Source organism: Thunnus albacares, chromosome 1 (genome assembly GCF_914725855.1).
Source record: "Thunnus albacares chromosome 1, fThuAlb1.1, whole genome shotgun sequence".
Taxonomy (NCBI): domain Eukaryota; kingdom Metazoa; phylum Chordata; class Actinopteri; order Scombriformes; family Scombridae; genus Thunnus; species Thunnus albacares.
In genome coordinates this window covers 7,657,233-7,670,228 of record NC_058106.1, presented here as the reverse complement: position 1 = coordinate 7,670,228, position 12,996 = coordinate 7,657,233, and the positions used below count along the sequence as shown (strand labels likewise).

General features: G+C 38.0%; 1 long non-coding RNA gene across 1 annotated transcript in view; it reads left to right on the top strand.

Moving 5' to 3' along the window:
- LOC122991856 overlaps positions 1–12,996 on the top strand; it is a 106,096-nt gene that overhangs the window by 83,561 nt on the left and 9,539 nt on the right. The window lies entirely within an intron of this gene.

Here is a 12,996-nt window from a genome sequence, read left to right as displayed (position 1 = left end):
ACTATGTGACGCAGTCTAGAGCACATTCCAAAACACCACCATCAACATCGCCGATGACATCAGTACAGTCAATACAGTTAAATCATTCCACATCCAGAAACCATGGATTATCAGAACCATTTGGGATACCATAAACACACACACTACAGCCTGCAACTTAGGGCTGCAAGGCATTCAATAGAAGAAAGATCAGGCATTGGCAGGGAGACAGTTTCAGTTCAGCCTGGTGTATGACTGCTAAACCACCACCACAGCCAGAGCTGTGGGCGTTCTCCATGTAACTGTAACCAGGAGGGCAGGCCTCATTAAGCATAGAGTAGACCCCTGGTTTATGCCACGTGTCAGTGAGGCACATGAAAAGTCAAAGTCAAGTCCCATGTCTAAGATGTGGTCATGTATGAGGAGGAATTTATTGGTGAGAGACTGCGTATTAAATAGTTCCATGGTGGCAGCAGACAGAGCTGAGGATGGAAGTCTCTGCAAACTCCTCATTACACTATGATCCACTCCATATTTTGCATCTTACCAGGTATAGGGTAGTCTTGCGTTGTTTCCATCGATGATGCCCAAGTTTGTTTTGCTTATATATTCCACACTGAAACCACAGCGCAAGCCTCTATTGATGTAACGAGGTCTGTTTCTTAAAATCCAGAACTCTTGGCAGCAGGTTAACAACCCCTTGTCAGGCGTAATTAAGAAGCTGCGGAAACTCCATAGCTGTGTGGCAGTGTAGGACATCATAAGTAAAGCAGTTGGGCTGAGGCAGCATTGGTAACAGCCACAGTTATAGTTACAGCAAACATAAGGGGCGCTCCAGTTGAAGAAAAACCCCAGTCACTAAAGTCCATCAGTGACAGCACAGCTGTGGGTTCAGCGCTGATAGAGAGCGCAGGGAAGCCGGATAGGGCTTTGTGGCACACCTGAGTTGGCAGGCTGGAGGAGTGGTAAATGGTAGATGGACTACATTTATATAGCGTCTTTATAGTATCCTGACCACTCAAAGCGCTTTTACACTACATGCCACATTCACACACACTGGCGGTCATGAAAGGTGCCTGCTCATCAGGAGGATTCTAATCATTCACGCTCACACAGCGATGGCACAGGGTTGGGGTTCAGTGTCTTGGACACTTCGACATGTGGACTCGGGGAGCGGGGGATTGAACCACCGATCTTCCAATTAGTGGATGACCCGCCCCACCTCCTGAGCCACACCTGCCCCTCAAGATCCCAGTACAGCAGGTAGGAAACACTGTATGTTGGATAATCCAAAAATCCACAAATCCCAGTAGAGAAGGTAGGAATCACTTTATGGTGAATAATCAAAAATCTGTAAATCCAAGTAGAGAAGATAAGCATTACTTTACTTTAGTTAATCCAAAATCCACCAGTTCGATAGAATGTATTCCAACTCAGGGAGCGATCAAAACACACACAGAAAACAGAAAAACATAAAAAGCTTGAACAAAATGCAGGAGGGCCACGTTAATCACACACGTAGTGCAGCTCACAGTCAATTGTCTATTTAGCAAAAAATCCTTATATACACATACATCATATTATAATTGGCCACATTGAAAGACAAAAGTTTTGACAAAGACATTTCTTAGCATCAAGAAGTAGTTCATTTTCAATGCTATGTTCTAATTTTTTTTTTACAGGCAATATGATTTCATTTGTAGCTCAATCTGAGATACTTAAGTAACAGGTCTTTAAAAACCTAATGGTATGTACAAATAGTTTCCCTATCACCTATGCCTTTAACAATTAACAATTATACATATTCATTCCAGGAAATCTATTAAGGTTTGTTTGAAACGTAAGATGTGTGTTTCAAAATGAGTAAAGTTCTGTTCTGTTCTGTTTGTGCAAAATTTGTAAAGCAGCTGCAATGTGATCAAAATTTGAAAGTAAAGGGATATTGAAAAACCTTCACAAGCTAATGGAGATTTAGTAGTTGAGAGGTGTTAGCATGGTGTGCGTGAGTGTGTGTGTGAGGTCAGAGTGCAGGGCTGCACTTTGTCAGTGTAGAATAGTGCCATTGGAGATGGGACACCAGCAGCCCTAAGAGCTGGACCCTCCAGTCAGTGCCAGTCATCTAACTCGTGCCCCCAACCTGGACACACACATTTTCACCTCTAAAACAAGTAAAAATAACCAATAAAAAACCCACTTACAAACTCTTGCACAGATACTGCCATGCTCTGACCATTGTAATGGGCAAAAATGAGTAAGGTCTTGTGTAAGCTTCGGATAATTGGGGTTCTCCCACTGATGAATAAGCACCACACATATTAACACAGTGCTGATTTATCATTCTCTCCTTTGTGTTATTTTCTGCTTGTTAGTGTGTGATGGATGAAGCCTTTGCATTTGTGTAAACAGGATATTTGAAAAGGAAAGTATCTATTCAGTTTAATTCAATTCAATTTTATTGTCATTAGACATAGGCATGGCACGTGTGTAACAAATCAAGGCACATCTAATATGTCATTTAATGACTCCATACATTTGAAATGACTCGTTTTCCCTCATTGGCAACAGAACATTTTAGATAATGCAAACATTTCCTCTCACATATTAGGTAAGTAATTATATCATTGCTAGTGATTTTCATGAGAGGGAAGGTTGTTTAAAAACAATTTTTGTTGATGTGGAGCTTAATTTTACGTATTATGCCACATTAGGATCGTTCATTTGTTGTTGTATTGTCAAATTGCTGCTGTAATTTGGATATAAATGGAATAGTATTACTAAACATCACAGCATTTTCTTTTCAGATTTTACAATGTATATTAATTTCCTAAAGGTTTACAATGGTGGTTATCCAAACAGGCATATGTACCTTTTCAAAATACAAATTTGTATGCAAAGGTTTGTATTTCTTTCAGAGTCTACTTTCCCTCAACTTAGTGAACAAAAAAATGTAACATTTATATGTTACATTTATAATGTCACATGATATCTCATGTTAAATGTCTGAAAAGCACGTACTTGTATAATGTGAAGTTTTTAACATTTGAACAATCCAAACACGATGTGCACCTATATGAGAATTAATCATGTGATATGTGATTCACATGTGATGCCTTACATTTTTACATGTGATTTTCATGTATTTCATAAGTATATATCCCACATTATTAACATTTTATGTGTAAATTTACCACATGTGAAATGTGCTTAACATTACAAATATTAAACATGAAAACATGGATATCCAAGTTTGTTCACTTTGAATTTTTGAGTGATTTAAGTGTACCTTTACTTGATAGGTTGAGACAATTATTGTACTCCTAAAGCTAAATAAGCCATTTGATTAGCTAGTTATGTTTATGCCATCTAACAGCTGTAGTAATTATGATCTGGGGAAGTGACGTAGTTCAGATGTGCTCAATATAAGGCGACCTGATAACATGATTTTGCCTTGTTAGGAGGATGGAGGCTGGGTGGGTGGACCATGTGGCCAGTGCTGCAGGAGAACACTGTTCTCTTCCCATTTCCCACCATGAGTGTCATGTTGCCAACTGTGAGCCGGGACATCTTTTTAAAAAATGTAACATTGTGGTGTTTACTGTTGCTATGACAACAAAGGTTCCGTAACTTTAAGGAAGTATAAACCATGTTTCAAGTGATCATTTGAACCCCAATCATAATCTTTTCCTAACCCTAACCAGACCTTAACCATAGCGTTGTCACACCATAACACATCATTGTTTTTGTAACAGTGATTTGTAACGGTTTTGAAAAGCTGGAGTGCATTATTATGGCAGCTATATGGCATAAACTTAACTATAGGTCATTTTTGCCGGCCTGAATTTAAGACAAATACTGTAATTTTTTTATGAGGATATTATTCAAATATATGTAATAAATTTATAATCTATTTTATATCTAAAATGCTATTTTACATATAAATCACAGATGCCTATACATTCAATTATGTGATTTTTAGATATTTCACATATAGATATTTCACTGTAAGCCTAACATGTGCCTATATGTAATATAAATGTCAACAGATGTAATATACAGTATATGAATAAAATAAATCTATGCAAAGTCATAATGTCTAAATTGACAGTCTTTCATTGTGCTATTATATAAAATACATGTTAATGTATGTAATATAAGTAAACACAATAAATATATAAATTCATGAATATAAATTCACACATGAAATATGTTATGTTTCACATGTCTGACAAATGCGTTTTATATATTTCACATATCATATACAATATATTTTATGTCTGAAAACCATGTGTCTTTACTGTGTGCGAATTAATCACATGTAAAAATTTTGGAACCCATTTCACATGTGATCAATTCAGATGTGCTTTTTTGTAAGGAAACAAACAAATAAAGGCTTACAGTATTTTAAGTTCTGTTTTCCACACAGACGTATGAAAATGTTTTTCCATTTAGAAAACATCCTGTTTTCAGCCCTCCAACATTCAGCCTGACAGTGAAACTAACCACAATCTGTACATCCCCTGCACTCACACGCCACACTCCAAAACATATTAAACACATTATAGCACTGATACCAATAGGTTGCCATGTTTTCGTGTATTAATAATAACATCATCTACAGCAGCGCACTACAGAGGAGAGATGACAGAGCTGTCTTGTTTTATATAGAACCAAGGTTTTACCCCCTGTTGAGGTGCCCTATCATCTCTATGTTATCTATTTATTTTTCCTTTCTCTCTCTGTCACTTTTCAACTCTCTCTCTGTCTCTCTCTCTCTCTCTCTTTCCCCGTGTGTGGTTGGTGTGATGTTTCTCTTTTTCTCTGTCAGAAGTGGTCTCTGGAGTTCAGAGATGGAGAGTGTATCAGGAGTTCGCGTCTCATTACTGACGGCGGATGAAAGTAAAAACACCCAGATCAAAACATCTGTTAATTGTGTAAAAGGGAGACAAACAATGGTATTTATTAGAGGCAGTAGCAGGTAGCAGTGCCCTCTTGTATTTACACCCCTACCCCTGCTGTCAACACCATACAAGTAAATGCTGCTCTTCTTTTCTCTTTTGTTTACTTATTTGTCTGTCTCTTTCCTTCTTTCTTGAGAAAATAGCTTGAATTGATTTTCCTACAGCTCCTCCTCTATCAGGGAAAAGGGAAAATATGGTTATGAAGGTTTGTGTGTGTGTGTGTGTGTGTGTGTGTGTGTGTGTGTAAAAATTAATCAAAATAATAATTTAACATAAATTAACCTTAACAGTTATTATCTGATCCTCTGTTATGATACTTCCTGTATGTTTTTTTCTGTTTGTGGAGTCAATCTAACTAAGAGGTCCAGAGCAGCTAATAAATCAACCATGTAGTGAGATTATTTCCTACTGTCTCTGCATTCCAAGGCCAGGCATAAACGTACTACTATCTAAAGGACTGTTCAGTTATGAAAATCCATTTTAAAAATCCAATGCCATCCTGGATCTTGCTTATTTGTGGTTCTTTGATCAGTTCATTTTGCCCTCACAGGCAATGCCCTTATTTAGCATTTACAAGCCACCTGTAATCAATTAATAAATTGTTTATAACAGTTGATAACACATAATAATGCAGTTGTAAGCAAATATAGTGAGCCAAAGTGAAATTGGGAAGTAAAAAAAAACCTGATTCAAAATCCCACTGACATTTGTAGTAACATAAATAAATAAAAATCCAGCCTTGGAACATCGCTTTTCTCAACAGCATGTTGGACGGTAATTCAGAAAAAAAAAAGAAGTCCAATAACGTAAGTCAATAAATAATAAAGCTAAAAATAAAGCTAAATAAAGCCGAAAAGTTGGAAAAAAAGACATCAGGAGATGGTCTTGATGAATAACTAAGTTTCACTGACATAAGTACCTGTGCTGCTAGTAAATTGATATGGGAGCTACAGTTTTTTGTATGCTCACAAAGTTCTGATAGCATGTGCCGTAGTAGAGCTGAGCTATCTAAGAATATGGAAAATAAACTCTTTAGGTTTTGCAGAAAGACCAATGAAAGAATTGTTGAATGATGTTGCATGTTGTAAGCACTAATGGTTAAGTAGCAGTTTAAGAAACATAATTTTATTGCTTTGGTAATAATGGCTGCTCCTGCACAACTACCATTTTGTCATCATCCATTATCATCTACTACTAACATAACTGACATTTCATAGCTGTATGAAATATCCAGCTCTAAGTGACTGTGAGGCATTTACGAGGCTTACCTTTTTTTTTTTTTTTCTTGCTTCTGTATTGTATAAATGCGAGGCTGCTGCGAGTCTGTTGGAACGCTCTGATTTAAACTTTGTTTTATTACCGCAGTATTCAAGAAGCCATAACCTCTTCATTTTTCTTTGTGATTGAAGTGTGAGATAAACATTTTGCAGATATGACCTTGATTCTTCCATAAAATGTCAAAATCCACAAACCTCTGCATGGACTGGCAAACAATTATTTCCCACTATGTCATATACAATTTTTGCTCAAACTGTTTTTGATATATATATATATATTACTTGATTTATACACATATGTGGAGCTGTATATTTAATTGTGCCAATTCTAAATCTAATAGGTTGGATTAACCGTGCTCATATAGCTTGAATACCTACCTACCTTATTAATACCCAAAACATCAGCACTTCAAGAGAACACTAACCTACTTCCTAAAGCAGAGCAGACTCACACATTTGTTGTGCAGAATGTCACCAGTTGTATCTTCTGTTTCCTTTGTTGTTCTGCAAACAGCTCTGAGACCAACGTAGCGCTCTAAAAATAAATGTGATTTGACTTGACCTTAGCTCCAGCTTGTCTCAGGGTCAGTCACAGGTTTTATTTGGCCTGAGTCACTGGCAGCGAGTCCTGATGATGATATGCAGTAAAATGTGTTAATGAATATTCATAACTTGCTCATTTTCTGCTTGGGAACATTTCAGCTGTGCAACAAACACACACAGACAAACCCACAAATATGCACACATGCTCGCACATACGCATACTAACACATACACATGTTCACACCATGCACTCACACACACAAACATTATACACACCCACATACTCATGTACACTGACATTATCACACATGCACTCACATGCATGCTTGTGTTTACTTACAAACATGCACATATGCACCACATGTTAATTCTATGTGCCATCATGCAACAAATGACATGGTCACATCTTGTGTTTTTAGCTCCAGTTTTGATTACAGGGTGTAAAATCACTTCCATTTCAACGAGACAAATGTGACCTGTGTTTAAAGGAACCTCAATCAAATCTCCTCATGTTCAGTGCAGGAGTTATTTCGTAAAAAATGTTGTATTTTACTTAATTTAATTTCTTGGTGCACACATTCCCTCCACCTGAGCCTTCTCTTGTAAGTGATTGGTGGTTGTGGCTTCTGAACATTTCAATTACAGCCTGATAATCAGACTGAATTCTCATTTTGTTTTCACTTCATTTTTTGTGTGTGATTGCATACATTTCGTATTTCAATTTCTGTTTGGTAGTGGTTATTATATCAGTTGCAATTGATGTGTCCATCCCCCCATCATTTTCATGCGAGATAGAAGCAGTAGCAGTTAAACTACAGCAATAGAAATGTGCTTATTTGCTTTCTTGATGACACTTATAAGAAAACTGATTCCACTGTCATGTCTATCAACTACATATCAGGCTACCGCAAGCAACCAGTTAGCTTGGCTTAGCACAAAGACCGTAAATGAGGGGAAACAGCTAGTCTTCCCAAGAATGATAGCATTAGTTGTTTTAGCAAATGCCCCTAAAAAACATATTTCTACATTAGAGTGACAAAGATCTCTAGGGACGGTAGGAACTAAGACTCTTGTCCATTGGAAGCAAAGGAGGAAGGAGTGTTGAGCTGGCAACCTCACGGTGACAACAAGACTTTAGGAAGTCACTGCACTGGGCCAAGAAATAATCTGGCATGTACAGTAAGACCCCGATCAGACAGAGCACTTTTTACAGGTTGCAAAACACGTTTGTTGAAGCCTAGAATTTTAAAAAAGAGCAGCTTGCTCTGGGTATCCAGCGACCGCCACGAGTTTATCCTCCATGATTTTTGTGTCCACTTGTTGTTGTCATCACCACAGAAGGTCTCAATTGGAAATGGGAGAAATGGGAAAAAAAGGAAATGACGTTTGGAGCTTTTCTGCTCTGAGGTTTTTTTAACATGAGTCACATAGAGTGGAAAAAACGAGAGGCACTAAGTAACACAAGAGCAGAGAGCAAAAAGCTTCACTGTCTTTAAAAACAATTACAAATAACCGCCCTAGGTTCCTATAAAGCGGCATCTATTTGGGGCCTAACCCTCCATAAATTGACAACTTTTCATTTTTGCACTTTGGTTTTTATGCAGATGTGTGCAGTGCTGGTTTAGGCTGATTTTGTTACCTTTGGACAGAGCCAGGCTAGCTGTTTCCCCCCTCATTTCCAGTCTTTATGCCAAGCTAAACTGCTTCCTGCTATAGCTTGGTATGAGAGTGGTATCAATATTCTCATCAAACTCTTGGCAAAAAAGCAAATACAAGTATTTCCCAAAATGTCAACACTGTCATGCAGATTCAAGAAATATGTGTATTAAGAGTTGTTATTTCAATAAATCGACTTACTGTAGGGCAGCATTGTAGCTCTTTTGATCTCATCTATGCTTGTTTGGTATGGATTCTGGCTCTGGTGCAGTTGACATCATCATTCTTAATCTCTTCAACAAAGCTCTGATTGACAAGACTGTATTGTTTCTAACTGGGGAAGTAACCGTCAAATGAGCACAACACCAGACCTATTAGAATCACTGAAAAAATTGACATCTCTGCCTCTTTTACAATAGAACAATAGATAATAGATTGTATAATAGCAGAACGAGAGTCCCAAATGGGGAAACTATAAAGACAAACCCTGTCTTTGATTGTGAAGGACTGACAACAAAAAACTTACATTTATGATTTATGATATATTTGTCCCTACGGCCTTCATAGGATTAACAGGTATAGAAAATGGATATAGATATTTAGACCAATCCTTAATTTAATTATACATCCACATGTTTTGGGTACGTTTCCCCTTGGGTACATTATTCTGGATTGAACCACACCAGGAAAAATAAAACGGCAGTCTGTCTAGATGTCAGCAAATGTTGCTTTACTGGTATATTTTCCTGCACTTCTCTAGTGTTATTTACTTATTTCTGTCTAAATCACATCCATCTATTGATGCTACAGGAACCTTTATTACATGACATCTACATCTGGTACTAAACTTGATTTCATTCCCACATTATCCCTATCTACAGAGAAGAAATTCTACTTAAATGTCATCCCTGCTCTCAATGTAATATTTCATGCTCTCAGTTTTACAGGTGTGAATCCTCTCTGCCCACCTGATGACCCCAGTGAAGCGTTTACCCCTAGCCCCACTCAAGGAATGATTGCCGATTATAATATAGGATTGTAAAACCGAGTCCTATGAGCTCAACTGCCAGGCTGAACAGGAGGAATATGCTTAGTGGTATTTAAAGCCGAGGTGCTGGTGTCATTTAGAAACCACACAGCTCTGACTTAGCCAGCCCTCAGAGGAGAGCCACGGTACAGGTGGATCATCTCTGTTCTCTCCTATCTCCACCGAGGCCCCGGCTGTCTGCTCCGTGACTTGCTCTTGCTGTCAAGCCGAACAGAGTAATCCCTGCAGTAAAAGCCTCGTACTAAAGGTTCACGCTTTCCCCTCTGTCTTGAAACCTGCAATATACCCCTGTTGTGTTTCTCCAGTTCATTTTCTGGCTGTGAAAAGGGTTCAGGTGCATTCTGTTTTCATCAACGGCTGTAACCAATGGAAGCAAAAGGAAAAATAAAATAAGACAGTGAAGTAAAAAGGATATGTGCTGTACATATTGATGTGTATTGTTGGCAAAAGGGAGAAACAGATTGGCCCTTTCTTTGGCAATAAAGATAATACTCTAAAAAGGCCCATCTGCCTTATTGAATTCAAACCGCCCCTACACACACACACACACACCCATGCTCCCGATTAAGTACACTCATGTCATACACAATGCACACGCTCACACACACGCACACATATACACACATATGCTGAAGGGCTACTTCCCAGCTGTGTCTTCCCATTCATAAATGTCATTGACACTGTGCTCAGTATGATGAATATCAAATTTGTTCATCATTTGCATAATGAATGAAGTACAGGCAGGATCAGAGGTAAACAAAAGTGACTTTTTTTCCTTTAGAAAGAAGAAGAGGAAGATACAGTGACCAAACTGTAAGTTAAAATATTTGTTGAAGTATTTCATTTAAAGACTTTTATGTGAGAAATGATTTCACTGCAGACTGACTCGACATTGTTGGGTCAGTAAGGAAACACACTACACTCTCAAAATGCATCACACTCAGTACATTATGGATGAGTACTGCCTGGCCTCAGATGCAGGCCTTCCCTCTCTCTCATGGCAACAACACAATTGAAGCTGAGAGGCATGTTGCACATGGTCAGATTTTTGTGTGTGTGGCTATTGATTGTTGGTTGAATTTGCTAAGCATGTTATACATCATCCATTGATTTCCTCCCTATGATATTCACTGTTATTACAGAGCAACACACAGGGTGCCTTTGGTGTTTACAGTAATATGTGCAAAGCATTTTGTTAATTAATTTTCATGTTCATTTTTACTGGGACAAGTATATTGCAAACAGTACAAAACACAATGATACAATTAAATTACCTTAAAACCTAATGACAATCACCGGATCATTCACGATTACATGACTGATCCCTGTGGGGGGTAAAGACGTCGACGATAAAGAAAGACGTCTGTCAGAAGGAGGATTTAAAATAAGGCACATTAAACCTTTCTCAGCTTGAAAACCCTGAGAGGCACCAGGTCACTGAGCACCTTAGGAGCCTGGTTATTGTGGTATTTATGGGAGAGCTTAATGTTAGCAAATGTATTTATTTACAAATTTAGTTTTTTAAGAATATGGCAGTGGTGAATCTTATTGGCCCCCTCTCCAAAATTATAATTGCATGATTATTTATCATCTTAAGAGGCTTGATTGTTGTAGAAGCTGCTTGAGGGCAAGAAGTTACAATAGTTCTAAAATAGTAAATAGTAAACTTAATGCCAATTCAGCAAGAAAGACCCATATCACAAACTGTGAGTGAATTAACCAATGAGTGGTCTTTGGACTACAGCTTACATCTAAATCAGACATCTATGTAAGTGCCTTTTGAACATTACACTTTGATGCACTAGAGACTGGAATTTTCTGCTGCATAAAATCCAAGGTGCCAACAGCAGTCAGCTTTTCAAGTGAACATGAAGGTGTATATAATGTCTCTTTTCAAATGAATCTATATGTTAACTAGGTTTCTATTTCTTTAGGGTGTGTGGCTTTCAGAATATATCTTAAATATAATAATATAAACCTTTTGTGCTAAAGGGGTGAAAGCTCCCGCCCCGGATTGTAAGTATCATTTTATTTCTTTTTCAAACTTACAACTCAATGGTGAATAGAGACTGATGAGACGAGCCAAATAGAGGAATGTTGGTGTGAGCAGTTTCCTAAGTGTGTGAATGTGTTTCCTTCCCCTTGAACCATTACATCTCATTTTGCTGACTGTTTCAAGGTCCCTGACCACTGAATGATGTCATTTCTGGCTCTGCTGAAATGGACAGCCCAAAGTCAGCCAAGCACGCTGCCACATCTGCTTTTATCCAGCTCGCCAATCCAGCACACCACAATTATTCATAATGTTTTTGCTTATTTCCATAATGAAGGGGTTAATTATGCTCATGAGACGCCCCAACGGTCTTGTCTTGAGTGTCGGGGACACAGCTGTAGGTCTGCGAGCTAAATCATGCGCTAAATGTGTCACCTAGAATTAGACCCATTTGGCCTGGGCTGACAGTGGGCTGTTTGCAGCGTGAGGGGCCCAGGCAGCGGCTTGGCTGTGGTCAAGTCAGATGGGAGGGGGTGGGTGGATATCAGTCACTACCCACTGGCCCGGACAAGATGCAGCAAGTCAAGCAGAGCTCTCACTGTGTCTCGAAGATCAGTTGGACAATAAAATTTTATGCACCCATGAACAAGGGAGTGTATTTCATTTTAAGTACGGCATCAGGGGTGTATCATGTTCTTTTTTTCTCTTTTTACGGAGTGTGTTTGTACTTGTCAGAGGCACACAAAGCATCACATGGACAAAACTGCAAGCTTCAAAAAAGTCAATGTTTTGTTCATCATACCTTTACACAGTTAATTTAACATTTACTGGGAATTCATGCTGTTGGCACAGAAAAAGACCTGAATTTAATAGCTAGCTAACTTACTAATCACTATTAACCACCTTAGCAACCATAGCATGCTTTTGAATTAAGATGTAGCACACTCTGTCCAACAAAATTAGATCTTAGATTTGTATTTGTTTAAATTTACAGGCACAGTTAAAGCTCATGTTAAACAACCTGGTCTCACATCAAAATGTATAATAGCTATGTTGGTCCACAGTGCAAAACATATTAGTTTCACAATAACGGCTCTAAAATTGTGAGATGCCTATTTTTTTTGGCCTATTCTTTTCTATTGGCATGCGTCCACATCATGTGACTGTCAAGTTTCTGTCTGCGAAAAAAAACCCAAAATGGCTGCCATTCCTTTTATTCTCAGTGGAAAAAGCGATATTATAAGATAGTTCCAGCATTAAAATGTGTTTTGATAATATTTCTAGCAAGAAATGTGCATTTCATTTTCATAATCTTCGTTCAGTGAATGTATATGATGTTTAGTTTTTTATAAATTTATTACGAAGATTTTTTCAGGCTTTCTATTGTGGCTATAGTGGTTGCTATGGAAGCTGCTATGACTGAAACCACATAGTTGCATGCTGTTTGGAACATTGTCTTTGTGTTCTGTAGTTATCTGAGCTGTTATGTTATTTGTGTTATTTTATGTAACTGTTTGATGATGTTCTTTCAATAAAAAATGT